General features: G+C 52.8%; 2 long non-coding RNA genes across 2 annotated transcripts; one reads left to right on the forward strand and one right to left on the reverse strand.

Annotated features, from left to right (window-relative positions):
- LOC142486380 (uncharacterized) lies at window positions 1–27,800 on the forward strand. The gene is made up of 5 exons (XR_012798945.1): window positions 1–72; window positions 11,570–11,635; window positions 13,013–13,078; window positions 14,457–14,522; window positions 26,260–27,800. It is a non-coding gene; the product is annotated as an uncharacterized LOC142486380 (long non-coding RNA).
- LOC142486377 (uncharacterized) lies at window positions 19,005–20,832 on the reverse strand. The gene is made up of 2 exons (XR_012798942.1): window positions 20,371–20,832; window positions 19,005–19,528 (listed from the first exon to the last, which is right to left on the reverse strand). It is a non-coding gene; the product is annotated as an uncharacterized LOC142486377 (long non-coding RNA).
- Window positions 27,801–27,959: the final 159 nt, after the last annotated feature.

The raw sequence follows: 27,959 nt of genomic DNA on the forward strand, positions 1-27,959 counted from the left end.
TCCCAGCGTTCTCGTGTGGTAACGGGGGAAGGGAGCAGCGCTGATTGAGACGACCCTAGGGAGCGATTCATGGTATGTTTATCAATTTAAACTTTTACATCCTCATAACCTTTTATAAAACACAGAACAAATGCAAAGAAAGCTGCAGAATGGCCGGTGTGGGGATCAAACCCACGGCCGCGGCATTATTATCCCCACAACTGCGCTATCCAGCAAGCAAGCAACTGTATGTAGGGAAGGGGGAGAGAGGCACAGTGAGGGGAGGAGGGGATAGAGGCACAGTGAGGGGAGGAGGGGATAGAGGCACAGTGAGGGAAGGGGGGAGAGAGGCACAGTGAGGGGGGGGAGAGAGGCACAGTGAGGGGGGGGAGAGAGGCACAGTGAGGGGAGGGGGAGAGAGGCACAGTGAGGGGAGGGCCGCAGAGAGGCACAGTGAGGGGAGGGGAGAGAGGCACAGTGAGGAGAAGGGAGAGAAACACAGTGAGGGGAGGGGGGAGAGGCACAGTGAGGGGAGAGAGGCACAGTGAGGGGAGGGGGGAGAGGCACAATGAGGGGAGGGGGGAGAGGCACAATGAGGGGAGGGGGGAGAGGCACAGTGAGGGGAAGGGAGAGAGGCACAGTGAGGGGAGGGGGGAGGAGGCACAGTGAGGGGAGGGGGGAGGAGGCACAGTGAGGGGGGGAGAGGCACAGTGAGGGGAGGGGGGAGAGAGGCACAGTGAGGGGGGGGAGAGAGGCAGAGTGAGGGGGGGAGAGAGGCAAAGTGAGGGGAGCGGGGCACAGTGAGGGGAGGGGAGAGAGGCACAGTGAGGGGAGTGGGGGAGAGGCACAGTGTGGGGAAGGAGGGGAGAGAGGCACAGTGAGGGGAGGGGGAGAGGCACAGTGAGGGAAGGGGGAGAGAGGCACAGTGAGGGGAGGGGGGAGAGAGGCACAGTGAGGGGAGTGGGGAGAGAGGCACAGTGAGGGGAGGGGGGAGCGAGGCACAGTGAGGGGACGGAGGGACAGAGGCACAGTGAGGGGATGGGGACAGAGTCACAGTGAGGGGAGGAGGGGAGAGAGGCACAGTGAAGGGAGGGGGGAGAGAGGCACAGTGAGAGGAGGGGCGGAGAGAGGCACAGTGAGGAGAAGGGAGAGAAGCACAGTGAGGGGAGGGGGGAGAGAGGCACAGTGAGGGGAGGGCCGGAGAGAGGCACAGTGAGGGGAGAGGGGAGAGAGGCACAGTGAGGAGAAGGGAGAGAAGCACAGTGAGGGGAGGGGGAGAGGCACAGTGAGGGGAGGGGAGAGAGACACAGTGAGGGGAGGGGGGAGATGCACAGTGGGGGGAGAGGCACAGTGAGGGGAAGGGGAGAGAGGCACAGTGAGGGGAAGGGGAGAGAGGCACAGTGAGGGGAAGGGGAGAGAGGCACAGTGAGGGGTAGGGGAGGGGGAGAGGCACAGTGAGGGGTGAGAGGCACAGTGAGGGGGGGGGAGAGACACAGTGAGGGGAGGGGGGAGAGAGGCACAGTGAGGGGAGTGGGGGAGAGAGGCACAGTGAGGGGAGGGGAGAGAGGCACAGTGAGGGGAGGGGGAGAGAGGCACAGTGAGGGGAGTGGGGGAGAGAGGCACAGTGAGGGGAGGGGAGAGAGGCACAGTGAGGGGAGTGGGGGAGAGAGGCACAGTGAGGGGAGAGGGGGAGAGAGGCACAGTGAGGGGAGGGGGGAGGAGGCACAGTGAGGGGGGGAGAGAGGCACAGTGAGGGGAGGGGGGAGAGAGGCAAAGTGAGGGGAGCGGGGCACAGTGAGGGGAGGGGAGAGAGGCACAGTGAGGGGAGTGGGGGGAGAGAGGCACAGTGAGGGGAAGGAGGGGAGAGAGGCACAGTGAGGGGAGGGGGGAGAGAGGCACAGTGAGGGGAGTGGGGGAGAGAGGCACAGTGAGGGGAGGGGGGAGCGAGGCACAGTGAGGGGATGGGGACAGAGGCACAGTGAGGGGAGGAGGGGAGAGAGGCACAGTGAAGGGAGGGGGGGAGAGAGGCACAGTGAGGGGAGGGAGGAGAGAGGCACAGTGAGGGGGGGAGAAGCACAGTGAGGGGACAGGGAGAGGCACAGTGAGGGGACAGGGAGATGCACAGTGAGGGGAGGGGGTGAGAGGCACAGTGAGGGGAGGGGGGAGAGAGGCACAGTGAGGGGGGGGGATAGAGGCACAGTGAGGAGAGGGGGGAGAGAGGCGCAGCGAGGGGGAGGGGGGAGAGGCACAGTGAGGGGACTGGGGGAAGGGGGGTATAGAGGCAGTGAGGGGAGGGGGAGAGAGGCGCAGTGGGAGGAGGGGGAGAGAGGCGCAGTGGGGGGAGGGGAAGAGGTGCGCAGTGAGGGGAGGGGGGAAAAGAGGCACAGTGAGGGGAGGGGGAGAGAGGCACAGTGAGGGGAGTGGGGGGAGAGAGGCACAGTGAGGGGAGGGTGGGACAGAGGCACAGTGAGGGGAGTGGGGGAGAGGCACAGTGTGGGGAAGGAGGGGAGAGAGGCACAGTGAGGGGAGGGGGGAGAGGCACAGTGAGGGAAGGGGGAGAGAGGCACAGTGAGGGTAGGGGGGGAGAGAGGCACAGTGAGGGGAGTGGGGGAGAGAGGCACAGTGAGGGGAGGGGGGAGCGAGGCACAGTGAGGGGACGGAGGGACAGAGGCACAGTGAGGGGATGGGGACAGAGGCACAGTGAGGGGAGGAGGGGAGAGAGGCACAGTGAAGGGAGGGGGGGGAGAGAGGCACAGTGAGAGGAGGGGCGGAGAGAGGCACAGTGAGGAGAAGGGAGAGAAGCACAGTGAGGGGAGGGGGGAGAGAGGCACAGTGAGGGGAGGGCCGGAGAGAGGCACAGTGAGGGGAGAGGGGAGAGAGGCACAGTGAGGAGAAGGGAGAGAAGCACAGTGAGGGGAGGGGGAGAGGCACAGTGAGGGGAGGGGAGAGAGACACAGTGAGGGGAGGGGGGAGATGCACAGTGAGGGGAGGGGGGAGAGGCACAGTGAGGGGAGGGGGGAGAGGCACAGTGAGGGGAAGGGGGGAGAGGCACAGTGAGGGGAAGGGGAGAGAGGCACAGTGAGGGGAAGGGGAGAGAGGCACAGTGAGGGGAAGGGGAGAGAGGCACAGTGAGGGGTAGGGGAGGGGGAGAGGCACAGTGAGGGGTGAGAGGCACAGTGAGGGGGGGGAGAGACACAGTGAGGGGAGGGGGGGAGAGAGGCACAGTGAGGGGAGTGGGGGAGAGAGGCACAGTGAGGGGAGGGGAGAGAGGCACAGTGAGGGGAGGGGAGAGAGGCACAGTGAGGGGAGTGGGGGAGAGAGGCACAGTGAGGGGAGGGGAGAGAGGCACAGTGAGGGGAGTGGGGGAGAGAGGCACAGTGAGGGGAGAGGGGAGAGAGGCACAGTGAGGGGAGGGGGGAGGAGGCACAGTGAGGGGGGGGAGAGAGGCACAGTGAGGGGAGGGGGGAGAAAGGCAAAGTGAGGGGAGCGGGGCACAGTGAGGGGAGGGGAGAGAGGCACAGTGAGGGGAGTGGGGGAGAGAGGCACAGTGAGGGGAAGGAGGGGAGAGAGGCACAGTGAGGGGAGGGGGGAGAGAGGCACAGTGAGGGGAGTGGGGGAGAGAGGCACAGTGAGGGGAGGGGGGAGCGAGGCACAGTGAGGGGATGGGGACAGAGGCACAGTGAGGGGAGGAGGGGAGAGAGGCACAGTGAAGGGAGGGGGGGAGAGAGGCACAGTGAGGGGAGGGAGGAGAGAGGCACAGTGAGGGGGGGAGAAGCACAGTGAGGGGACAGGGAGAGGCACAGTGAGGGGACAGGGAGATGCACAGTGAGGGGAGGGGGTGAGAGGCACAGTGAGGGGAGGGGGGAGAGAGGCACAGTGAGGGGGGGGATAGAGGCACAGTGAGGAGAGGGGGGAGAGAGGCGCAGCGAGGGGAGGGGGGAGAGGCACAGTGAGGGGACTGGGGGAAGGGGGTATAGAGGCAGTGAGGGGAGGGGGAGAGAGGCGCAGTGGGAGGAGGGGGAGAGAGGCGCAGTGGGGGGAGGGGAAGAGGTGCGCAGTGAGGGGAGGGGGAAAAAGAGGCACAGTGAGGGGAGGGGGAGAGAGGCACAGTGAGGGGAGTGGGGGAGAGAGGCACAGTGAGGGGAGGGTGGGACAGAGGCACAGTGAGGGGAGGGTGGGACAGAGGCACAGTGAGGGGAGGAGGGGAGAGAGGCACAGTGAGGGGACGGGGGGAGAGGCACAGTGAGGGGGGAGAGAGGCACAGTGAGGGGAGGGGCGGAGAGAGGCACAGTGAGGGAGGTTGGAGAGGCACAGTGAGGAGAAGGTAGAGAAGCACAGTGAGGGGAGGGGGGAGAGGCACAGTGAGGGGAGAGAGGCACAGTGAGGGGAGAGAGGCACAGTGAGGGGAGGGGGGAGATGCACAGTGAGGGGAGGAGGGAGATGCACAGTGAGGGGAAGGGGAGAGAGGCACAGTGAGGGGAGGGGGGAGGAGGCACAGTGAGGGGGGAGGAGGCACAGTGAGGGGGGAGTGAGGCACAGTGAGGGGAGGGGGGAGAGAGGCACAGTGAGGGGGGGAGAGAGGCAAAGTGAGGGGAGCGGGGCACAGTGAGGGGAGGGGAGAGAGGCACAGTGAGGGGAGAGGGGAGAGAGGCACAGTGAGGGGAGGGGGGAGGAGGCACAGTGAGGGGAGGGGGGAGGAGGCACAGTGAGGGGAGGGGGGAGGACGCACAGTGAGGGGGGGAGAGGCACAGTGAGGGGAGGGGGGAGAGAGGCACAGTGAGGGGGGGGAGAGAGGCAGAGTGAGGGGGGGAGAGAGGCAAAGTGAGGAGAGCGGGGCACAGTGAGGGGAGGGGAGAGAGGCACAGTGAGGGGAGTGGGGGAGAGGCACAGTGTGGGGAAGGAGGGGAGAGAGGCACAGTGAGGGGAGGGGGGAGAGGCACAGTGAGGGAAGGGGGAGAGAGGCACAGTGAGGGGAGGGGGGAGAGAGGCACAGTGGGGGGAGTGGGGGAGAGAGGCACAGTGAGGGGAGGGGGGAGCGAGGCACAGTGAGGGGACGGAGGGACAGAGGCACAGTGAGGGGATGGGGACAGAGGCACAGTGAGGGGAGGAGGGGAGAGAGGCACAGTGAAGGGAGGGGGGGAGAGAGGCACAGTGAGAGAAGGGGCGGAGAGAGGCACAGTGAGGAGAAGGGAGAGAAGCACAGTGAGGGGAGGGGGGAGAGAGGCACAGTGAGGGGAGGGCCGGAGAGAGGCACAGTGAGGGGAGAGGGGAGAGAGGCACAGTGAGGAGAAGGGAGAGAAGCACAGTGAGGGGAGGGGGAGAGGCACAGTGAGGGGAGGGGAGAGAGACACAGTGAGGGGAGGGGGGAGATGCACAGTGAGGGGAGGGGGGAGAGGCACAGTGAGGGGAGGGGGGAGAGGCACAGTGAGGGGAGGGGGGAGAGGCACAGTGAGGGGAAGGGGGAGAGGCACAGTGAGGGGAAGGGGAGAGAGGCACAGTGAGGGGAAGGGGAGAGAGGCACAGTGAGGGGAAGGGGAGAGAGGCACAGTGAGGGGTAGGGGAGGGGGAGAGGCACAGTGAGGGGTGAGAGGCACAGTGAGGGGGGGGAGAGACACAGTGAGGGGAGGGGGGAGAGAGGCACACTGAGGGGAGTGGGGGAGAGAGGCACAGTGAGGGGAGGGGAGAGAGGCACAGTGAGGGGAGTGGGGGAGAGAGGCACAGTGAGGGGAGGGGAGAGAGGCACAGTGAGGGGAGTGGGGGAGAGAGGCACAGTGAGGGGAGAGGGGAGAGAGGCACAGTGAGGGGAGGGGGGAGGAGGCACAGTGAGGGGGGGAGAGAGGCACAGTGAGGGGAGGGGGGAGAGAGGCAAAGTGAGGGGAGCGGGGCACAGTGAGGGGAGGGGAGAGAGGCACAGTGAGGGGAGTGGGGGAGAGAGGCACAGTGAGGGGAAGGAGGGGAGAGAGGCACAGTGAGGGGAGGGGGGAGAGAGGCACAGTGAGGGGAGGGGGGAGAGAGGCACAGTGAGGGGAGTGGGGGAGAGAGGCACAGTGAGGGGAGGGGGGAGCGAGGCACAGTGAGGGGATGGGGACAGAGGCACAGTGAGGGGAGGAGGGGAGAGAGGCACAGTGAAGGGAGGGGGGGAGAGAGGCACAGTGAGGGGAGGGAGGAGAGAGGCACAGTGAGGGGGGGAGAAGCACAGTGAGGGGACAGGGAGAGGCACAGTGAGGGGACAGGGAGAGGCACAGTGAGGGGAGGGGGTGAGAGGCACAGTGAGGGGAGGGGGGAGAGAGGCACAGTGAGGGGGGGGATAGAGGCACAGTGAGGAGAGGGGGGAGAGAGGCGCAGCGAGGGGAGGGGGGAGAGGCACAGTGAGGGGACTGGGGGAAGGGGGTATAGAGGCAGTGAGGGGAGGGGGAGAGAGGCGCAGTGGGAGGAGGGGGAGAGAGGCGCAGTGGGGGGAGGGGAAGAGGTGCGCAGTGAGGGGAGGGGGAAAAAGAGGCACAGTGAGGGGAGGGGGAGAGAGGCACAGTGAGGGGAGTGGGGGAGAGAGGCACAGTGAGGGGAGGGTGGGACAGAGGCACAGTGAGGGGAGGGTGGGACAGAGGCACAGTGAGGGGAGGAGGGGAGAGAGGCACAGTGAGGGGACGGGGGGAGAGAGGCACAGTGAGGGGGGAGAGAGGCACAGTGAGGGGAGGGGCGGAGAGAGGCACAGTGAGGGAGGTTGGAGAGGCACAGTGAGGAGAAGGTAGAGAAGCACAGTGAGGGGAGGGGGGAGAGGCACAGTGAGGGGAGAGAGGCACAGTGAGGGGAGAGAGGCACAGTGAGGGGAGGGGGGAGATGCACAGTGAGGGGAGGAGGGAGATTCACAGTGAGGGGAAGGGGAGAGAGGCACAGTGAGGGGAGGGGGGAGGAGGCACAGTGAGGGGGGAGGAGGCACAGTGAGGGGGGAGTGAGGCACAGTGAGGGGAGGGGGGAGAGAGGCACAGTGAGGGGGGGAGAGAGGCAAAGTGAGGGGGGGAGAGAGGCAAAGTGAGGGGAGCGGGGCACAGTGAGGGGAGGGGAGAGAGGCACAGTGAGGGGAGAGGGGAGAGAGGCACAGTGAGGGGAGGGGGGAGGAGGCACAGTGAGGGGAGGGGGGAGGAGGCACAGTGAGGGGAGGGGGGAGGACGCACAGTGAGGGGGGGAGAGGCACAGTGAGGGGAGGGGGGAGAGAGGCACAGTGAGGGGGGGGAGAGAGGCAGAGTGAGGGGGGGAGAGAGGCAAAGTGAGGAGAGCGGGGCACAGTGAGGGGAGGGGAGAGAGGCACAGTGAGGGGAGTGGGGGAGAGGCACAGTGTGGGGAAGGACGGGAGAGAGGCACAGTGAGGGGAGGGGGGAGAGGCACAGTGAGGGGAGGGGGGAGAGAGGCACAGTGGGGGGAGTGGGGGAGAGAGGCACAGTGAGGGGAGGGGGGAGCGAGGCACAGTGAGGGGACGGAGGGACAGAGGCACAGTGAGGGGATGGGGACAGAGGCACAGTGAGGGGAGGAGGGGAGAGAGGCACAGTGAAGGGAGGGGGGGAGAGAGGCACAGTGAGAGAAGGGGCGGAGAGAGGCACAGTGAGGAGAAGGGAGAGAAGCACAGTGAGGGGAGGGGGGAGAGAGGCACAGTGAGGGGAGGGCCGGAGAGAGGCACAGTGAGGGGAGAGGGGAGAGAGGCACAGTGAGGAGAAGGGAGAGAAGCACAGTGAGGGGAGGGGGAGAGGCACAGTGAGGGGAGGGGAGAGAGACACAGTGAGGGGAGGGGGGAGATGCACAGTGAGGGGAGGGGGGAGAGGCACAGTGAGGGGAGGGGGGAGAGGCACAGTGAGGGGAGGGGGGAGAGGCACAGTGAGGGGAAGGGGGGAGAGGCACAGTGAGGGGAAGGGGAGAGAGGCACAGTGAGGGGAAGGGGAGAGAGGCACAGTGAGGGGAAGGGGAGAGAGGCACAGTGAGGGGTAGGGGAGGGGGAGAGGCACAGTGAGGGGTGAGAGGCACAGTGAGGGGGGGGAGAGACACAGTGAGGGGAGGGGGGAGAGAGGCACAGTGAGGGGAGTGGGGGAGAGAGGCACAGTGAGGGGAGGGGAGAGAGGCACAGTGAGGGGAGTGGGGGAGAGAGGCACAGTGAGGGGAGGGGAGAGAGGCACAGTGAGGGGAGTGGGGGAGAGAGGCACAGTGAGGGGAGAGGGGAGAGAGGCACAGTGAGGGGAGGGGGGAGGAGGCACAGTGAGGGGGGGAGAGAGGCACAGTGAGGGGAGGGGGGAGAGAGGCAAAGTGAGGGGAGCGGGGCACAGTGAGGGGAGGGGAGAGAGGCACAGTGAGGGGAGTGGGGGAGAGAGGCACAGTGAGGGGAAGGGGGGGAGAGAGGCACAGTGAGGGGAAGGAGGGGAGAGAGGCACAGTGAGGGGAGGGGGGAGAGAGGCACAGTGAGGGGAGGGGGGAGAGAGGCACAGTGAGGGGAGTGGGGGAGAGAGGCACAGTGAGGGGAGGGGGGAGCGAGGCACAGTGAGGGGATGGGGACAGAGGCACAGTGAGGGGAGGAGGGGAGAGAGGCACAGTGAAGGGAGGGGGGGAGAGAGGCACAGTGAGAGGAGGGGCGGAGAGAGGCACAGTGAGGAGAAGGGAGAGAAGCACAGTGAGGGGAGGGGGGAGAGGGGCACAGTGAGGGGAGGGCCGGAGAGAGGCACAGTGAGGGGAGAGAGGCACAGTGAGGAGAAGGGAGAGAAGCACAGTGAGGGGAGGGGGAGAGGCACAGTGAGGGGGGAGAGGCACAGTGAGGGGAGGGGAGAGAGGCACAGTGAGGGAAGGGGGGAGAGGCACAGTGAGGGGAGGGGGAGAGGCACAGTGAGGGGAGGGGGGAGAGGCACAGTGAGGGGAAGGGAGAGGCACAGTGAGGGGAAGGGGAGAGAGGCACAGTGAGGGGAGGGGAGGGGGAGAGGCACAGTGAGGGGAGAGAGGCACAGTGAGGGGGGGGAGGCACAGTGAGGGGAGGGGGAGAGGCACAGTGAGGGGAGGGGGAGAGGCACAGTGAGGGGGGGGGAGAGACACAGTGAGGGGAGGGGGGAGAGACACAGTGAGGGGAGGGGGGAGAGAGGCACAGTGAGGGGAGTGGGGGAGAGTGGCACAGTGAGGGGAGGGGAGAGAGGCACAGTGAGGGGAGTGGGGGAGAGAGGCACAGTGAGGGGAGGGGAGAGAGGCACAGTGAGGGGAGTGGGGGAGAGAGGCACAGTGAGGGGAGTGGGGGAGAGAGGCACAGTGAGGGGAGAGGGGAGAGAGGCACAGTGAGGGGAGGGGGGAGGAGGCACAGTGAGGGGGGAGAGAGGCACAGTGAGGGGAGGGGGGAGAGAGGCACAGTGAGGGGGGGAGAGAGGCAAAGTGAGGGGAGCGGGGCACAGTGAGGGGAGGGGAGAGAGGCACAGTGAGGGGAGAGGGGAGAGATGCGCAGTGAGGGGAGGGGGGAGGAGGCACAGTGAGGGGGGGAGAGAGGCACAGTGAGGGGAGGGGGGAGAGAGGCACAGTGAGGGGGGGAGAGAGGCAAAGTGAGGGGAGCGGGGCACAGTGAGGGGAGGGGAGAGAGGCACAGTGAGGGGAGTGGGGGAGAGGCACAGTGTGGGGAAGGAGGGGAGAGAGGCACAGTGAGGGGAGGTGGGAGAGGCACAGTGAGGGAAGGGGGGAGAGAGGCACAGTGAGGGGAGGGGGGAGAGAGGCACAGTGAGGGGAGTGGGGGAGAGAGGCACAGTGAGGGGAGGGGGGAGCGAGGCACAGTGAGGGGACGGGGGGACAGAGGCACAGTGAGGGGAGGAGGGGAGAGAGGCACAGTGAGGGGAGGGGGGAGAGAGGCACAGTGAGGTGGGGAGAGAGGCACAGTGAGGAGAGGGGCGGAGAGAGGCACAGTGAGGAGAAGGGAGAGAAGCACAGTGAGGGGAGGGGGGAGAGGCACAGTGAGGGGAGAGGTACAGTGAGGGGAGGGGGGAGAGGCACAGTGAGGGGAGGGGAGAGAGGCACAGTGAGGGGAGAGAGGCACAGTGAGGGGAGAGAGGCACAGTGAGGGGAAGGGGAGAGAGGCACAGTGAGGGGAGGGGGAGAGGCACAGTGAGGGGAGGGGGAGAGGCACAGTGAGGGGAGAGAGGCACAGTGAGGGGAGGGAGAGAGGCACAGTGAGGGGGAGAGAGGCACAGTGAGGGGAGGGAGAGAGGCACAGTGAGGGGAGGGGGAGAGGCACAGTGAGGGGAGAGAGGCACAGTGAGGGGAGGGAGAGAGGCACAGTGAGGGGAGGGGGAGAGTGAGGAAAGGGGGGAGAGGCACAGTGAGGGAATGGGGAGAGAGAGGCACAGTGAGGGGAGGGGGGAGGAATGCACAATGAGGAGGGGGAGAGAGGCACAATGAGGGGAGGGGAGGGGAAAGAGGCACAGTGAGGGGAGGGAGAGAAGCACGGGGAGGGGAGAGGCACAGGGAGAGGGGAGCGAGGCACAGTGAGGGGAGAGGGGAGAGAGGCACAGTGAGGGGGAGAGAGGCACAGTGAAAGGAGGGGAGAGTGAGGAAAGGGGGAGAGGCACAGTGAGGGGAGGGGGAGAGAGGCACAGTGAGGGATGGAGGAGAGAGAGAGGCTCAGTGAGGGAAGGGAGGAGAGAGGCTCAGTGAGGGAAGGGAGGAGAGAGGCACAGTGAGGGGAGGGGAGGAGAGAGGCACATTGAGGGAAGGAGGAGAGAGGCACAGTGAGGGAAGGGGTGAGAGGCACAGTGAGGGGAGGGAGGAGAGAGGCACAGTGAGGGGAGGGGGAGAGAGGCGCAGCAAGGGGAGGGGGAGAGGCACAGTGAGGGGAGTGGGGGAAGGGGGTATAGAGGCAGTGAGGGGAGGGGGAGAGAGGCGCAGTGAGGGGAGGGGGAAGAGGTGCGCAGTGAGGGGAGGGGGAAAAAGAGGCACAGTGAGGGGAGGGGGAGAGGGATGGGAGAGGCACAGTGAGGGGATGGGGGGAGGCACAGTGAGGGGAGGGGGAGAGGCACAGTGAGGCGAGCGGGAGAGGCACAGTGATGGGGAGAGAGAGGCACAGTGATGGGGAGAGAGAGGCACAGTGATGGGGAGAGAGAGGCACAGTGATGGGGAGAGAGAGGCACAGTGAGGGGGAGAGAGGCACAGTAAGGGAGAGAAGAAATGATTAAGGCTGTTCCTATAGTGCCGTCGATGGCGACATGACGGGTGACGACGCCGTCGCCACCGGCAAAAGTTATGTTTCGCCGGGCGGCGGCAGTGCGGGATTCCGGCAATTTGATTTGTTCAAGTGACGTGACGTGACGGCCCTTGAAAAATCTAATTTTGCTGGCTACCAGTTTCCGCAACGGCGACGTCGCTTTGTCGCCGTAGCGGGCACTATAAGTGCACGTGGCGGCAATGCTTCTGTTTTCGGGCGACGTCGCCAGTACTATATGCGCGGCCTAAGAATGTAGATTAAATATTTGAAAAATTGTGCTTATGATGGGCTTTATTTTCCTGTTATTTTCCCTGTGCTAATTATTCTACTCCATACAAAATGTTCCTAATATTTCACTATACTGAGATAAATCCCTTAATTTCCCAGCGTTCTCGTGTGGTAACGGGGGAAGGGAGCAGCGCTGATTGAGACGACTCTAGGGAGCGATTCATGGTATGTTTATCAATTTAAACTTTTACATCCTCGTAACCTTTTATAAAACACAGAACAAATGCAAAGAAAGCTGCAGAATGGCCGGTGTGGGGATCAAACCCACGGCCGCGGCATTATTATCCCCACAACTGCGCTATCCAGCAAGCAACTGTATGTAGCAAGCGAGTCAGCGCAGGAGCTGCGGGAAAGTGTTTTACCTAGTATAGAACGGCTGGCTAACCACAGCCATATATAAGTGCCACGCGCGCACGCCGGAGCAAGCGCGCCCACTATATTACAGGAACAAATAACGTTTCCGGGCGGCAGCCCTTCCGTCTGATCGCCCCTCAGTGTTACACAAATATAACAGACAGACATTTATGTAACACTGACATTCGCCCCCACCCACTTGGCGCCAAAACGCCATTAAGCAGACCCCGTTCCAGGTGTGTGGAGGTCTCAAATTAGCCGGTAAGACCACGCGTGTCTGGTTGCCGGTGCTTCCGGGTTGTGACATCACGTGTCACGGCAAGGTCTGCCCCTCATAACGAGCGTCGTTGCCACGGGACCACAGGTGTATCATGCTTGTTACCATGGCAACAAAGGACGCTAGCGCACATTTATATATACAATGTAACAAACATTTAAAAGCCCATAATGAGAAATATAAGAACTGGAACCAAACTACTAGTGAAGAAGCTGGTTAAGGGATAAGAACTGAATAAACAATGTCGTGTGTGTGTGTGTGTGTGTGTGTGTGTGTGTGTGTGTGTGTGTTTGTGTGTGTGTGTAGACCCGGCGTTGCACGTGAGCTAAATTTCCAGCTATGAGGGGGGGGGGGGCAGTGGAGAGGAGGGGGGGACGGACAGTGGACAGGAGGGGGGAGCGGAAGAGGCTCAGTGAGGGGGAGAGAGGCATAGTGATGGGGAGAGAGAGGCTCAGTGAGGGGGAGAGAGAGGCTCAGTAAGGGAGAGAAAAAATGATTAAGGCTGTGCCTATAGTGCCGTCGATGGCGACACGACGGGTGACGACGCCGTCGCCACCGGCGAAAGATATGTTTCGCCGGGCGGTGGCAGTGCGGGATTCCGGCAATTTGATTTGTTCAAGTGACGTGACGGCCCTTGAAAAATCTAATTTTGCCGGCTACCAGTTTCCGCAACGGCGATGTCGCTTTGTCGCCATAGCGGGCACTATAAGTGCACGCGGCGGCAATGCTTCTGTTTTCGGGCGACGTCGCCAGTACTATATGCGTGGCCTAAGAATGTAGATTAAATATTTGAAAAATTGTGCTTATGATGGGCTTTATTTTCCTGTTATTTTCCCTGTGCTAATTATTCTGCTCCATACAAAATGTTCCTAATATTTCACTATACTGAGATAAATCCCTTAATTTCCCAGCGTTCTCGTGTGGTAACGGGGGAAGGGAGCAGCGCTGATTGAGACGACTCTAGGGAGCGATTCATGGTATGTTTATCAATTTAAACTTTTACATCCTCGTAACCTTTTATAAAACACAGAACAAATGCAAAGAAAGCTGCAGAATGGCCGGTGTGGGGATCAAACCCACGGCCGCGGCATTATTATCCCCACAACTGCGCTATCCAGCAAGCAAGCAACTGTATGTAACAAGCGAGTCAGCGCAGGAGCTGCGGGAAAGTGTTTTACTCATCACTTAGTGCGTCCCTAGTATAGAACGGCTGGCTAACCACAGCCATATATAAGTGCCACGTGCGCACGCCGGAGCAAGCGCGCCCACTATATTACGTGCCGTAGTGTATATTTACAGACAGAAAGGAACAAATAACGTTTCCGGGCGGCAGCCCTTCCGTCTCATCGCCCCTCAGTGTTACACAAATATAACAGACAGACATTTATGTAACACTGACATTCGCCCCCACCCACTTGGCGCCAAAACGCTATTAAGCAGACCCCGTTCCAGTTGTGTGGAGGTCTCAAATTAGCCGGTAAGACCACGCGTATCTGGTTGCCGGTGCTTCTGGGTTGTGACATCACGTGTCACGGCAAGGTCTGCCCCTCATAACGAGCGTCGTTGCCACGGGACCACAGGTGTATCATGCTTGTTACCATGGCAACAAAGGACGCTAGCGCACATGTATATATATACAATGTAACAGACATTTAAAAGCCCATAATGAGAAATATAAGAACTGGAACCAAACTACTAGTGAAGAAGCTGGTTAAGGGATAAGAACTGAATAAACAATGTCGTGTGTGTGTGTGTGTGTGTGTGTGTGTGTGTGTGTGTGTGTGTGTGTGTGTGTGTGTGTGTGTGTGTGTGTGTGTGTGTGTGTGTGTGTGTGTGTGTGTGTGTGTGTGTGTGTGTGTGTGTGTGTGTAGACCCGGCGTTGCACGTGAGCTAAATTTCCAGCTATGAGGGGGGGGGGGAGAGGAGGGGGGGACGGACAGTGGACAGGAGGGGGGAGCGGGAGAAACACAGTGATGGGGAGAGAGAGGCTCAGTAAGGGAGAGAAAAAATGATTAAGGCTGTGCCTATAGTGCCGTCGATGGCGACACGACGGGTGACGACGCCGTCACCACCGGCGAAAGATATGTTTCGCCGGGCGGTGGCAGTGCGGGATTCCGGCAATTTGATTTGTTCACGTGACAATGTCACTATAAGTGCACGCGGCAGCAATGCTTCTGTTTTCGGCCGACGTCGCCAGTACTATAAGCGCGGCCTAAGAATGTAGATTAAATATGTGAATAATTGTGCTTATGATGGACTTTATTTTCTTGTTATTTTCCCTGTGCTAATTATTCTGCTCCATACAAAATGTTCCTAATATTTCACTATACTGCTATAAATCCCTTAATTTCCCAGCGTTCTCATGTGGTAACGGGGGAAGGGAGCAGCGCTGATTGAGACGACCCTAGGGAGCGATTCATGGTATGTTTATCAATTTAAACTTTTACATCCTCATAATCTTTTATAAAACACAGAACAAATGCAAAGAAAGCTGCAGAATGGCCGGTGTGGGGATCAAACCCACGGCCGCGGCATTATTATCCCCACAACTGCGCTATCCAGCAAGCAAGCAACTGTATGTAGCAAGCGAGTCAGCGCAGGAGCTGCGGGAAAGTATTTTACTCATCACTTAGGCTGCGGCCACGCTAGCGCTGAGCGTGCTGACCGCGCTGTGCTTGCCGAGTTTAGTTTTCACCCAGGCTTTAAAAAAAAGAAAATGGATAGAAGTGCGGCGCAACTGCGCATGTCCAATGAAAGGCTCCCGGATGACTAGTTCAACATAACTTTATTTGACACACACCAGGGCTACACCAGCATCTCCCCCTCAACGCGTTTCACCCTTACGCAGAGGGCTTCGTCTTGGAGTGGGGAGAAGTGGTGACAGCCTCTTAAATACCTAAAAGCCCGCGAAAGCGGCATTAAAACTTTAACCCCTTCAGTGCTATATGCCTGTTAGCTAATATCATGCTATTTAAAGTATTTAATGTCTGTGCAGCTCACTATAAACATATTATATGCACAGAGAGCATCTAAATTATATATTCAGACATACACAGTAGCAAAATGATAAGACTATTTGGCAGCACATTCCAGGTATATGAATAAACATAAAAAGCTGTTGCAAACACTGCAAGTGGAATATACTCAACACTAGATTCACAATAACCCAAGTTATATACCGATTAGTCAGTCATACATATAGGGGCTTCCTAATGCTTTATTTAGACATATTTGTGACTTATAGACCAGTGAATCAAGGGAAGGTAGGTGGGAAAGGGAGAGAAACAAGGGTAAAAGGGGGGGGGGGGGAGAGAAGGGGGGGAAAAGAGGAGGGGGGGAGGTATGGAAGGGGGGGGGGGATGAGAAGTGTGAGGGAGGGAAAGAGAGAGGGGGGGGGAGGAGGGGGGAGGGGAGGGGGAAAGGCTAAGGGAGGGACAGTGCAGAGAATAAATCAGAAATACACAATAGACGTTCTGTTCTAAAGAAGACCATAATATGTACATATTTGCATTCCACGTATAACACTCTTATATATCTCTTAAAGAAAACATCGTAGATCCCAATCCACATTAAGTCCACTGGGTTGTAATGTGTTTAATGTGTGGATCCAGTGCGCCTCCCTTTGGTGTGGGAGCTTGATTCTATCCCCTCCCCGAGGGGGGAGGACTACATGTTCTATAGCGCAACAACTGAAATTGTCCACAGAACCCAATGGACAGTTGTTAAAGTGGATTGGGACCGGATGTGTCATGTCTGAATTCTTGATGAGCCTTAAGTGTTCTAGAATGCGAATTTTTAAGGCTCTACTGGTAAGCCCCACATACTGTTTTTTTACATCCGCATTGTAACAAGTATATGACATAATTGGTCTGACATGACATAAAGGTTTTTATCTGATATTTCCGTGTTTCAAGTTTATCAGTGAAATGTTTAACTTTCTTCATTTTGGGACAAATCTTACAGTGCCCACATTTAAATGATCCAATCAATTTTGGAAAGAAAGACAGTTTATTCTGGTTAGTATTAGTAGTTTTCAGCAAACTGGGTGACAGAAGATTCCCTAGCGTAGCTGCTCTACGGAACACTATTTTGGGTCCCACACATGCCATTTTATTTAGTAAAGGGTCTAGTGAAAGTGTGGCCCAATGTTTGCGTATGATGGTTTTAATTGAGTTTGCTTGTTCGCTATAGTTTGTAATAAAGAATGGCGCTTCTGTGTTCTCGGCCTGTGTATCTATCTGGGTACTGTTGGCTGCTATGTTGGTGAGGGTATTCCTATCCATATTCAGTGCATGCTGATATGCCTGATCAAGGTCTGCACCATCGTATCCCCTCGACAGGAACCTCCTCCTCATCTCTTTCGCCCTGTGGATAAAGGCCTCCAATGTGGAGCAGTTACGGCGTAATCGCAGGAACTGCCCCTTTGGAATGCCCTTAACCAGAGGGCGTGCGTGACAACTGTTATAATGAAGTAATGAGTTCCTGGCATTCTCCTTTCTATAGATGTCTGATTGAATATTATACTCCATATCCACATATAAATTTAAATCTAGAAAGTAAATGTGGTTTTTATTATATGTGTGAGTAAATTTCAAGTTGAGAGTATTGTCTGCCAGGTATTCAAAGAACCTCAAAAGGTCTTCCTCCCCACCACTCCAGATCAAAATCAGGTCGTCAATGTAGCGTTTGTAAAACACCACATGACGCCTGAAGGGATTGGAATCTCCAAACACGTGGGACATCTCCCACCAACCCATGAACAAGTTGGCGTAGGAGGGGGCAAAGGATGTCCCCATAGCTGTCCCACGTGTTTGGAGATAATACTGCTGGTCAAAGAAAAAATAATTGTGCGTAAGTGAAAATCTAATACTGTCAAGAATAAAAACTATGTGTGCTGGCGAAAGAGTGGAAAAAAAAGAGACTTTGAAGCGCGCTCAACTTGCCCGCAGCACTCCCCGCGTGAGCTTGCGAAATAGCCAGGACACCCGGCGCTCCTGCTTGGGGAGCTGGTGACGTCACTGCTGTGCTCATGCACACACACAAACGCACACACACATACACACACACACATACACACACACACATACACACACACACAAGCACACACACACGCACACGCACACACACATATATATATATATATATATATACAGTGTTCGACAATCCTATACATTTACACGCCCGGGGCGGGTGGATTTAACCCCTGGGCGAGTAAATATTGGCCCAAGCAGCACACGTGTTTATTTTTTTAAATTTCCCTGCTCGCGCTGAAATTTTCCCGCTCTAGCTGCCTGAAACAAAAAAAAAAAAAAACTCCCCCTACCTGACTGCTGATTGGCGCGCGCTCCCAGGCTTTGTGGGCGCGCGGCCAGGCTCTATATGAGCCGGCCCCCAACGTATGGCCATTTTTTCTGGCCGGAGATCTGTTGGAGAGTACGAGCGTAAGTACTCTCCAATCCTCCATCCCCTCTGCTCCTTCCCTGCCTCCTGCAGTTCCCCCTTTCTCCCCCCAACCCCCGATACCCGCGCGTGGCTGGATATGGTAGCGTGGGTGTTCCCCCTTCTCTCCCCGGCCCCCGCTTACCCCAGCTTCCCGCGCGGGGCAGAGGTGTCCCCCCCCTTCTCCCCCCCCCCCCCCGGCCTCCCCCGATCCCTGGGTGATGGTAGTGGGTGTTCCCCGGCTTCCCGCGATACCCGCGCGGGGCTGGTGATGGTAGTGGGGATGTTCCCCGCGATACCCTTGGGGGGCGGGTGATGGTAGTGGGGGGCTTCCCCACTTACCCCGGCTTCCCGCGATACCCTTGGGGGGCGGGTGATGGTAGTGGGGGTGTTCCCCGCTTCCCCCGGCTTCCCGCGCCGCTTCGCCTGATCCCCGCGCGGGGCTGGAGATGGTAGCGGGGGTTTTCCCCCCTTACCTACTTTGTCTCCGCTTCTCCACTGTCCCGTGGCTGTCCGCGCAGGGCGGGAGATGGTCGCGGGGGGGGGGGGGGGAGCGAGCGGGTCAGTGGTGGTGCTCGGTCGTGCGGCCTTTCCTCTTCTACCCCCTGTCGTGTGTGTGTGTGTGTGTGTGTGTGTGTGTGTGCATGTGCATGCATGGGAGAGTGTGTGTATGTGTGTGCATGCATGCATGGGAGAGTGTGTGTGTGTGTGTCACCCCAGTCAGTCACCCCGTCACGGAGGTTATTTGGACTGGGGCGCTCCCTAAATTTTGTGGCTTAAAAAGTTGTTGTAACGCCTTACATGATAAAATGATAAAATATAAAATATGATTTTGGTGTTTGTGGTGCAAAAGGGTGTGTAGAAAAACATATACTGGCCCTTTTAGTTGATTTTGTGGTTGCTGCTTGACCTTGGAGAAGGGAATCCCGTGTCCTTCTCAGCGTGGCAGTAGTGGTGTGAAGATGGTCAGCGCGAACCTCGTGGACCTCACGGATATAGTGGATCCGGATGCAGTATTAAGACAAGAATAAAAGAATAAAACACGATATTAGTGTATCATGTCCACATTGGGGGATTGGGGGGAAAAAAAGGGGAGGGGGGGAGTGGGAAGGGGGAGTAGGGGGGTGGGGTAGGAGTGGACGGTGGTGGGATGGATGGTGGGTTCCCACTAACTAATCACAGAATACATAGAATATATGGATCCAGTGACTCACACGGGCTTGTGTGGTGTCTCTCCCTCAACGCTGACTGGTGTGGGTAAATACAGACTCATATACTGGAGTCTCAGATATACATTAAACTCACACGGCCTGATGTGAGTCCTTGCCCTCAGAGGGTAATGTCCTGTATGGATGGTGTCCTGTTGTTTCAGCAGAGTTGTCCCCCGATGGGTGTGGTGTGTGAGTGTCTCCTCTCCCCGTATCCCAAATGACCAAAAAGCAATGTGCAAACCAAAAGTCAAAATGAATTAAAAGGTCTTTAATGGGTTAACAGTGAAGACATGTGCATACACTATGCATACATGTTGTGGTGCTTAAAAGGTATAAAACAATATGACACGATAACACAACGAACTAAACAGTATGTGATGTACTGAAGCAAACACAAAAAAGGACTCTCACACTAAACGAATATACAAAATCACTTGCCCAGCATCATCCGCTCAGAGCACTCCTGCACGATCTCCTCCTCCGTTTTTTGCTCCAACTGACGCGTCCGGCAGCGGAACCGGAAAGGGGGATCTAAACCGGATGTCCTGCAGTGTGCTGGGTCCCTCTGTCAATGAGCTCCGGCAGGGAACTACGCGTTTCGCAATAAGCTTCGTCAGGTTCCTGCCGGATGCTCATTGTGTGCTGCATTTATAGGTGCCCCCATTAGTTTAATTGGAGAAACACCTGGATTAAGGGCATGGTTTGAATTTAGACGGTTATATCTCTTTATAGGAGCTACCTTTGGAAGCCCCTAATGTCAGGGATAGTGAGATGTGCCTGTAAATATAAATAATGGGTTAGATAAGCATATATTAAAATTAGATAAGCATATATTAAAATAAATCAATACATTATAAAAACTACATTTTAAAAAATACTTAGAGATGATCATTGTATTTGTCCTTAGAAGCATTTTAAGTTTAATAAAAAACGGTGGAAATTGGAATTTGATTGGGGTATTTGTGTGATTTGGAATCTTTTAGTTCCTCCGTGTGCAGTATTTTTAAAACCATTCTCTGTTGGTTAAAATCTTTACATATGTAATACAATAGTGCCACCATGTGGCTGGATGTGAAAATTACCTCAACACTGTCATAACCTAATGGTAAAAGTTAAGCAATCTTGGTAGTGTGGCACACATCCCTTTAAAGTAACTTAAAAATGTGCCAGAGTGTATTACAGCAAAAAATATATTTACTGTATGTGACAAAAGTTATAACGAATTACATATTTGACGGAAAAAATATAATATTATTATCAAGATGGTTAAAAAACCTTACTGTTTATAGCCACTACATCTGACATAAGGGTAGAACAACCTAGGCACCCAAAATCTTGGTTTCCTCATTCAGCTATCTAAAATGTACCACTCAATATCTCCGTGTTAGTTAAAAGATATTTCATTTGTAATACAATGCTGCCACCAAGTGGCCGCATATCGAAATTGCTACTTCAAAACCCTAATATTATCTCTACCACACTGTGGATAGTGCGGTATTCAGTTAAGTGTAGAGTCATTGTTTAAAATATATTGCAAAAGTATATTCCAGCGGATGACGAGAGTATATCAAATATGCATGAGCATGGGTTTACACAGACATTTGATATTAGAAAAATACTTGTATAGGTGATTTCGACGCGGAGCTCTCATGTGGTGAAAATGTTCAAAACGTATAGTCCAGATTCTTCATAACTCCTTTCTAACTTCAATTCATGTTGCAGAGGTTGTCGCGATGGTATGCATCATTTCTGGTCCTCAAGGGTTGGTTCGAGGTAGATTCATATTTGGGACGTGCGCCCTATTGGAGATTGGAGAGGAAGTGGATCAGTGTGTGTTAAAACAAAGAGGTAGATGTAAATGAAATTTAATAAAATAAAATAGTAGATGTTATAGAATAGTAGATGTTTATAAAATATTAAAAAATAAAAGTTGTTTAAAAATTGTTTACAAATGGGGGATTTGGAGCAGATTGATGGGTGTTCAGAGAAAGGCTGCAATGTCTATCTCTACATTGAGGCCTGTGGGTACCAGGCTTTTCAATTTGTAGATCCAAAACGTTTCTTTTCTTGATAGAGATGTCAGTCTGTCGCTTCCCCTCCAATGTGGGGGGACTACTTCAATGCCCCTAAATTCAAGGCCCGACGGATCTCCTTGGTGATGTAGTGCGAAATGCTTAGAGACACTATGTGTCATTAGTTTCCGTCTGATATTCCCTAGGTGTTCCAAAATACGCACCCGCAGGGGTCGACTGGTGCGCCCTACATATTAGAGTCCACAGGGGCAGTTTAAAAGGTAGACTACGAATTCTGATTTGCAATTAATGAAGCTGCCGGTTTTGAACTGTTCTCCTGTTGTATTAGAGCTGAACTGAATTGTTTCCTTACTTCCCTGTTTGCATGCTTTGCATGTATTACATCTATGGAAACCTTTGGCTGTTTGTAGCCAGTTTGAGTCCTGGCCTGTTGTTCTATTCTCCATTCTAGAGAGGCTTGGTGCTAACTTTCTTTTGATGTTATCTGCCCTTTTATAGATGACTTTCGGTTTTTCTGGGAGGTACTCTTTCAGGGTGGGGTCTCCCTGTAGGAGATGCCAGTGTTTATTCAGGATCTGTTGTATGCTTCCTGCATCCTGACTAAACTGTGTTAAGAAAGCGATGCTGAACTCTTCTTTGGGCTTAGGTGGATTAGTTTTAAGGATTTCACTACGTTCGAGCTCCCCTACTTTTCTCTTATTGCTATATCCATCTTATCGTTATCATAGTTTTTAGCAATGAAACGCTTCTTAAGAATATTGGATTGTTCCCTATAAATATGGTCATCGCTACAGTTTCTCCTAATTCGACGAAACTGTCCTGGGGGTATGTTCTTTAACCATTTTTTGTGGTGGCAGCTAGTGTTAAGTAGGTAGTTGTTACAGTCCACTTTTTTGAAGAAAGTTTTAGTCTTTAGTTTGGTGTTTTCTATGTAAATAGTAAGGTCTAAGAAGTCTACCGTGTTATTTCCTATGCAAGTTGTAAAAGCCAAGTTCCTCTCATTAGTATTAATATAGTTTAAGAAATGGTTCAAGTTTTCACTACTACCTTTCCAGATGAAAAACACATCATCGATGTATCTTCGCCATAGCACGAGATCCGCACCCAATTCATGCTCTGACCAGATGGTATCAGTCTCCCAATTGTCCATGAACAGATTGGCATAACTTGGTGCGAATTTCGTACTCATCGCTGTGCCACATTTTTGTAGGAAATATGTTCCATCAAATTTAAAAAGGTTATGCTTCAGAATAAAATTGATACTTTCTAAAATGAAGCGTCTTTGTTCTATTTTAACAGTTGGGTCTTTTGTTAATGTCCTATTGATGGCTTCAATTCCATCGTCGTGTTTTATGGATGTGTATAATGAAGTTACATCACAAGTGCAGATTTTGTAGTCATCTTGCCAAATTACCTGTTCTAATACATTAAGAATTTGCGTGGTATCTCTTAGATAGGACCGCATCTCCGCAACATATGGTTGTAGAAAACCATCTATATATTCCGATAGTCGCGACGTGAGTGAGCCTATCCCAGAGATGATGGGTCTCCCTGGTGGTGCTTTAATATCCTTATGTATTTTGGGTAAAAAATAAAATATCGGCATAACTGGGAATTTTATATTTAAATAGTCGTATTCTTTTTCATTTAGGACTCCTGTTGTACTGCCTTTGTCTAGTAGGGTGAGGAATTCTATACAGAATTCTTTATGCGGATTCGTCTTAAGACGTGCATAGGTGATGTCGTCAGATAATATCCTCTCTGCTTCTCCCTTATAATATTCAGTGTCCATAATGACAACCCCCCCCCCCCTTTGTCTGCTTGTTTGAATATGATATCCTTATCTTTCTCTAAGTTTTGCAAAGCGATTTTCTCTTTTAGTGTTAAATTGTTCTTCGTTATCTTTGTCGTACCTGAGGTCAGTTTGTCAAAGTCTTCCTGGATTTTTTGGTGGAACACTTCTAGATTATGGCCTTTTGCCCAGCTAGGATAGAATTTGGACTTGTTTTTAAGATTTGAATGTTTAAAATCACTCTCTATGTTTATGTTCGTATCATTACTTACTATCTCCCTAGTTTGTGCGTCTTTGGAAAGAATTTTTTTTTTAAGCGTAAGCTGTCTGATGTATTTGTGTGCGTCTATATACAGATTAAAACTATTCGCCTTAGCAACTGGCGCGAAATTCAGCCCCTTTTTTATAAGCTTACATTCATCTATGTTGAGTTCTTTTTTACTTAGATTAAATATACACTGGCGACACACTTTATTCGAGCTCGGCTAGTCCCACGAATTTGGGTATACCCGGGTGTATTGAGGTTTGTGACTGTTTTCTGCCCGAGTGCATTGAGTTATTTTCCAGCAGGGATTGAATCATTTTATTCCCGCTGGCTGCAATACTGAACAGTACATATATATATACTGCATTACAATTCATGAATTTATGTCATCTGGTAGACACGCGAAGCATTGCAGCCTATTAAATCCTAATCATTATCATTTAACAGATCAGCCGCCCATCAGCCAGGCATGAACCCAGGCTGGGAAGGCAAATGCAACGGGGCTTGTCAGAGGTGAGGAGCGGCGCATTCCAGGTATCTGCCAGGTACATACCGGGTATTTGCTCGAATAAAGTGTGTCGGTGCAGTATTGTTTACATCGCTGCTCTTTTCCTGTGTCCTTCTTCCTCCCCGCTTTCCTCGTGTGGTCTTTTTCTGAGTTTTGTGTTTGGTGTTTCTATTTCTTTCTGTTCTTCTACCACTAGAGTGCGATTCTGGGTGGCTATTGGTGGTGGTTTTGCTACTTGGGCCTGTTCTAAAAAATGACCTGTATGTGGTCTGGGTGATCGTTGTTCTCTCACGTGACCTTGCTCCTTATCATGTCTTTCTCTGTATGTTTGCCTCTGTTCCCTGTAAGGTGATTTGCGTTCCCGTCTTGGGCTCTGGTCCCTATATTGTTTGTGGGGTGACCGGTAGTGTCTCCTTTGGCTTTCTTCTCTCTCATAGCGTCTCTCTCTGTATTCCCGATTTGACCCATAGTGTTTGTAAGGTGATCTGTGGTCCCTATCTCTGCTCCTTTCTTTCTCATACCTGTTATCACGGCGTTCAAGTGGTGATCTAGTTCTGTAGTTATATGTTGTTGGCTTAGCAGTGTGATACCTTTCGTGATACTCTTTTGCTTTAGAATAGTATTTATTGTCCTGCCAATGTTCTTCTCTGTCTCTATCATTTTTCTTTGCCTCGTCCCTTTTGTGGCTTCCTGTGTCTTCAATAGTGTGCGTTTTAGTTTCTTTATTCTCTCTAGGGGTTTCTAGGGCACCCGCCTCCTGCCTTCTTGGTGGAATTTGTCTAGCCTCTTTATTAAATGATACATTCTTATTGTTTTCATATTTGGGATAGTTCTTATGCCTCTCTGGATTCGTTGGATAGCTTAATGTGTTGGATCTTGAATTCTGGTTTTTATTACTATCTTCTCTACTCCTATATTCGAACATTTTCCTATCCCTTGGGGTGCTAGGTGGGACTAGTGAGATCCGTTGCCATTTGGGGTTTGACCCCACTACATAATCTTCCTCGTCTCGTCTGAATTTTTTGTTCTTTGACTCTATCAGGTTTTTTTCTATGGCGTCTATTTCATCCGCTAGTTTTCTGTCCCTACTTATGAAGGTGGGATTATCTATAGAGGTTTCTAATCTTTTCTGAATTAGTGTGACTTCTCGGTCAATTTCTATTAGTGTCTTTGTATGGTGTTTAATGATAAGTTTCATTAAAGTGAATGAACAGGCATCCATAGCTTCCTCCCATTGTACATTGTATTCTACATCTGCTAATTCAAAGGATGATTTTTTATCAAACCGTAAACCCCTAGGAATACGTTTGATGTCAATGTATTTTTCTAGGTAGACTTTGTCCCAGACCTTTTTGGTCTCCTTCTTAAGTAAATTCTCTAGTTTATCGAATTCATTATTTATTGTTTCTAAGTCTCCCATTTCCGCTGACTCAATTTCTCTCATTTTGTTCTCTATGTTGTTACTTCTAAAAATTCTTTTTGTGAAAACACTCTCCTTGATTTCGACCATATCTTCTATCTCTATGGTTGCTACTTCCATGTTGAGATTTCTAATGTGGGGTGCTGCCACCAGGATGGGATTAGAGAAGTCTGGAGGTTATTTGGACTGGGGCGCTCCCTAAATTTTGTGGCTTAAAAAGTTGTTGTAACGCCTTACTCTGTTAAAAAATGATAAAATATAAAATATGATTTTGGTGTTTGTGGTGCAAAAGGGTGTGTAGAAAAACATATACTGGCCCTTTTAGTTGATTTTGTGGTTGCTGCTTGACCTTGGAGAAGGGAATCCCGTGTCCTTCTCAGCGTGGCAGTAGTGGTGTGAAGATGGTCAGCGCGAACCTCGTGGACTTCACGGATATAGTGGATCCGGATGCAGTATTAAGACAAGAATAAAAGAATAAAACACGATATTAGTGTATCATGTCCACATTGGGGGATTGGGGGGAAAAAAAGGGGAGGGGGGGAGTGGGAAGGGGGAGTAGAGGGGTGGGGTAGGAGTGGACGGTTGTGGGATGGATGGTGGGTTCCCACTAACTAATCACAGAATGCATAGAATATATGGATCCAGTGACTCACACGGGCTTGTGTGGTGTCTCTCCCTCAACGCTGACTGGTGTGGGTAAATACAGACTCATATACTGGAGTCTCAGATATACATTAAACTCACACGGCCTGATGTGAGTCCTTGCCCTCAGAGGGTAATGTCCTGTATGGATGGTGTCCTGTTGTTTCAGCAGAGTTGTCCCCCGATGGGTGTGGTGTGTGAGTGTCTCCTCTCCCCGTATCCCAAATGACCAAAAAGAAATGTGCAAACCAAAAGTCAAAATGAATTAAAAGGTCTTTAATGGGTTAACCGTGAAGACATGTGCATACACTATGCATACATGTTGTGGTGCTTAAAAGGTATAAAACAATATATGACACGATAACACAATGTGATGTACTGAAGCAAACACAAAAAAGGACTCTCACACTAAACGAATATATGGGAATATAAGGGAATATCAGACGGAAACTAATGACACATAGTGTCTCTAAGCATTTCGCACTACATCACCAAGGAGATCCGTCGGGCCTTGAATTTAGGGGCATTGAAGTAGTCCCCCCACATTGGAGGGGAGGCGACAGACTGACATCTCTATCAAGAAAAGAAACGTTTTGGATCTACAAATTGAAAAGCCTGGTACCCACAGGCCTCAATGTAGAGATAGACATTGCAGCCTTTCTCTGAACACCCATCAATCTGCTCCAAATCCCCCATTTGTAAACAATTTTTAAACAACTTTTATTTTTTAATATTTTATAAACATCTACTATTCTATAACATCTACTATTTTATTTTATTAAATTTCATTTACATCTACCTCTTTGTTTTAACACACACTGATCCACTTCCTCTCCAATCTCCAATAGGGCGCACGTCCCAAATATGAATCTACCTCGAACCAACCCTTGAGGACCAGAAATGATGCATACCATCGCGACAACCTCTGCAACATGAATTGAAGTTAGAAAGGAGTTATGAAGAATCTGGACTATACGTTTTGAACATTTTCACCACATGAGAGCTCCGCGTCGAAATCACCTATACAAGTATTTTTCTAATATCAAATGTCTGTGTAAACCCATGCTCATGCATATTTGATATACTCTCGTCATCCGCTGGAATATACTTTTGCAATATATTTTAAACAATGACTCTACACTTAACTGAATACCGCACTATCCACAGTGTGGTAGAGATAATATTAGGGTTTTGAAGTAGCAATTTCGATATGCGGCCACTTGGTGGCAGCATTGTATTACAAATGAAATATCTTTTAACTAACACGGAGATATTGAGTGGTACATTTTAGATAGCTGAATGAGGAAACCAAGATTTTGGGTGCCTAGGTTGTTCTACCCTTATGTCAGATGTAGTGGCTATAAACAGTAAGGTTTTTTAACCATCTTGATAATAATATTATATTTTTTCCGTCAAATATGTAATTCGTTATAACTTTTGTCACATAAATATATTTTTTGCTGTAATACACTCTGGCACATTTTTAAGTTACTTTAAAGGGATGTGTGCCACACTACCAAGATTGCTTAACTTTTACCATTAGGTTATGACAGTGTTGAGGTAATTTTCACATCCAGCCACATGGTGGCACTATTGTATTACATATGTAAAGATTTTAACCAACAGAGAATGGTTTTAAAAATACTGCACACGGAGGAACTAAAAGATTCCAAATCACACAAATACCCCAATCAAATTCCAATTTCCACCGTTTTTTATTAAACTTAAAATGCTTCTAAGGACAAATACAATGATCATCTCTAAGTATTTTTTAAAATGTAGTTTTTATAATGTATTGATTTATTTTAATATATGCTTATCTAATTTTAATATATGCTTATCTAACCCATTATTTATATTTACAGGCACATCTCACTATCCCTGACATTAGGGGCTTCCAAAGGTAGCTCCTATAAAGAGATATAACCGTCTAAATTTAAACCATGCCCTTAATCCAGGTGTTTCTCCAATTAAACTAATGGGGGCACCTATAAATGCAGCACACAATGAGCATCCGGCAGGAACCTGACGAAGCTTATTGCGAAACGCGTAGTTCCCTGCCGGAGCTCATTGACAGAGGGACCCAGCACACTGCAGGACATCCGGTTTAGATCCCCCTTTCCGGTTCCGCTGCCGGACGCGTCAGTTGGAGCAAAAAACGGAGGAGGAGATCGTGCAGGAGTGCTCTGAGCGGATGATGCTGGGCAAGTGATTTTGTATATTCGTTTAGTGTGAGAGTCCTTTTTTGTGTTTGCTTCAGTACATCACATACTGTTTAGTTCGTTGTGTTATCGTGTCATATTGTTTTATACCTTTTAAGCACCACAACATGTATGCATAGTGTATGCACATGTCTTCACTGTTAACCCATTAAAGACCTTTTAATTCATTTTGACTTTTGGTTTGCACATTGCTTTTTGGTCATTTGGGATACGGGGAGAGGAGACACTCACACACCACACCCATCGGGGGACAACTCTGCTGAAACAACAGGACACCATCCATACAGGACATTACCCTCTGAGGGCAAGGACTCACATCAGGCCGT

This window comes from Ascaphus truei, unplaced genomic scaffold, assembly GCF_040206685.1.
Source record: "Ascaphus truei isolate aAscTru1 unplaced genomic scaffold, aAscTru1.hap1 HAP1_SCAFFOLD_830, whole genome shotgun sequence".
In the NCBI taxonomy this organism is placed as follows: domain Eukaryota; kingdom Metazoa; phylum Chordata; class Amphibia; order Anura; family Ascaphidae; genus Ascaphus; species Ascaphus truei.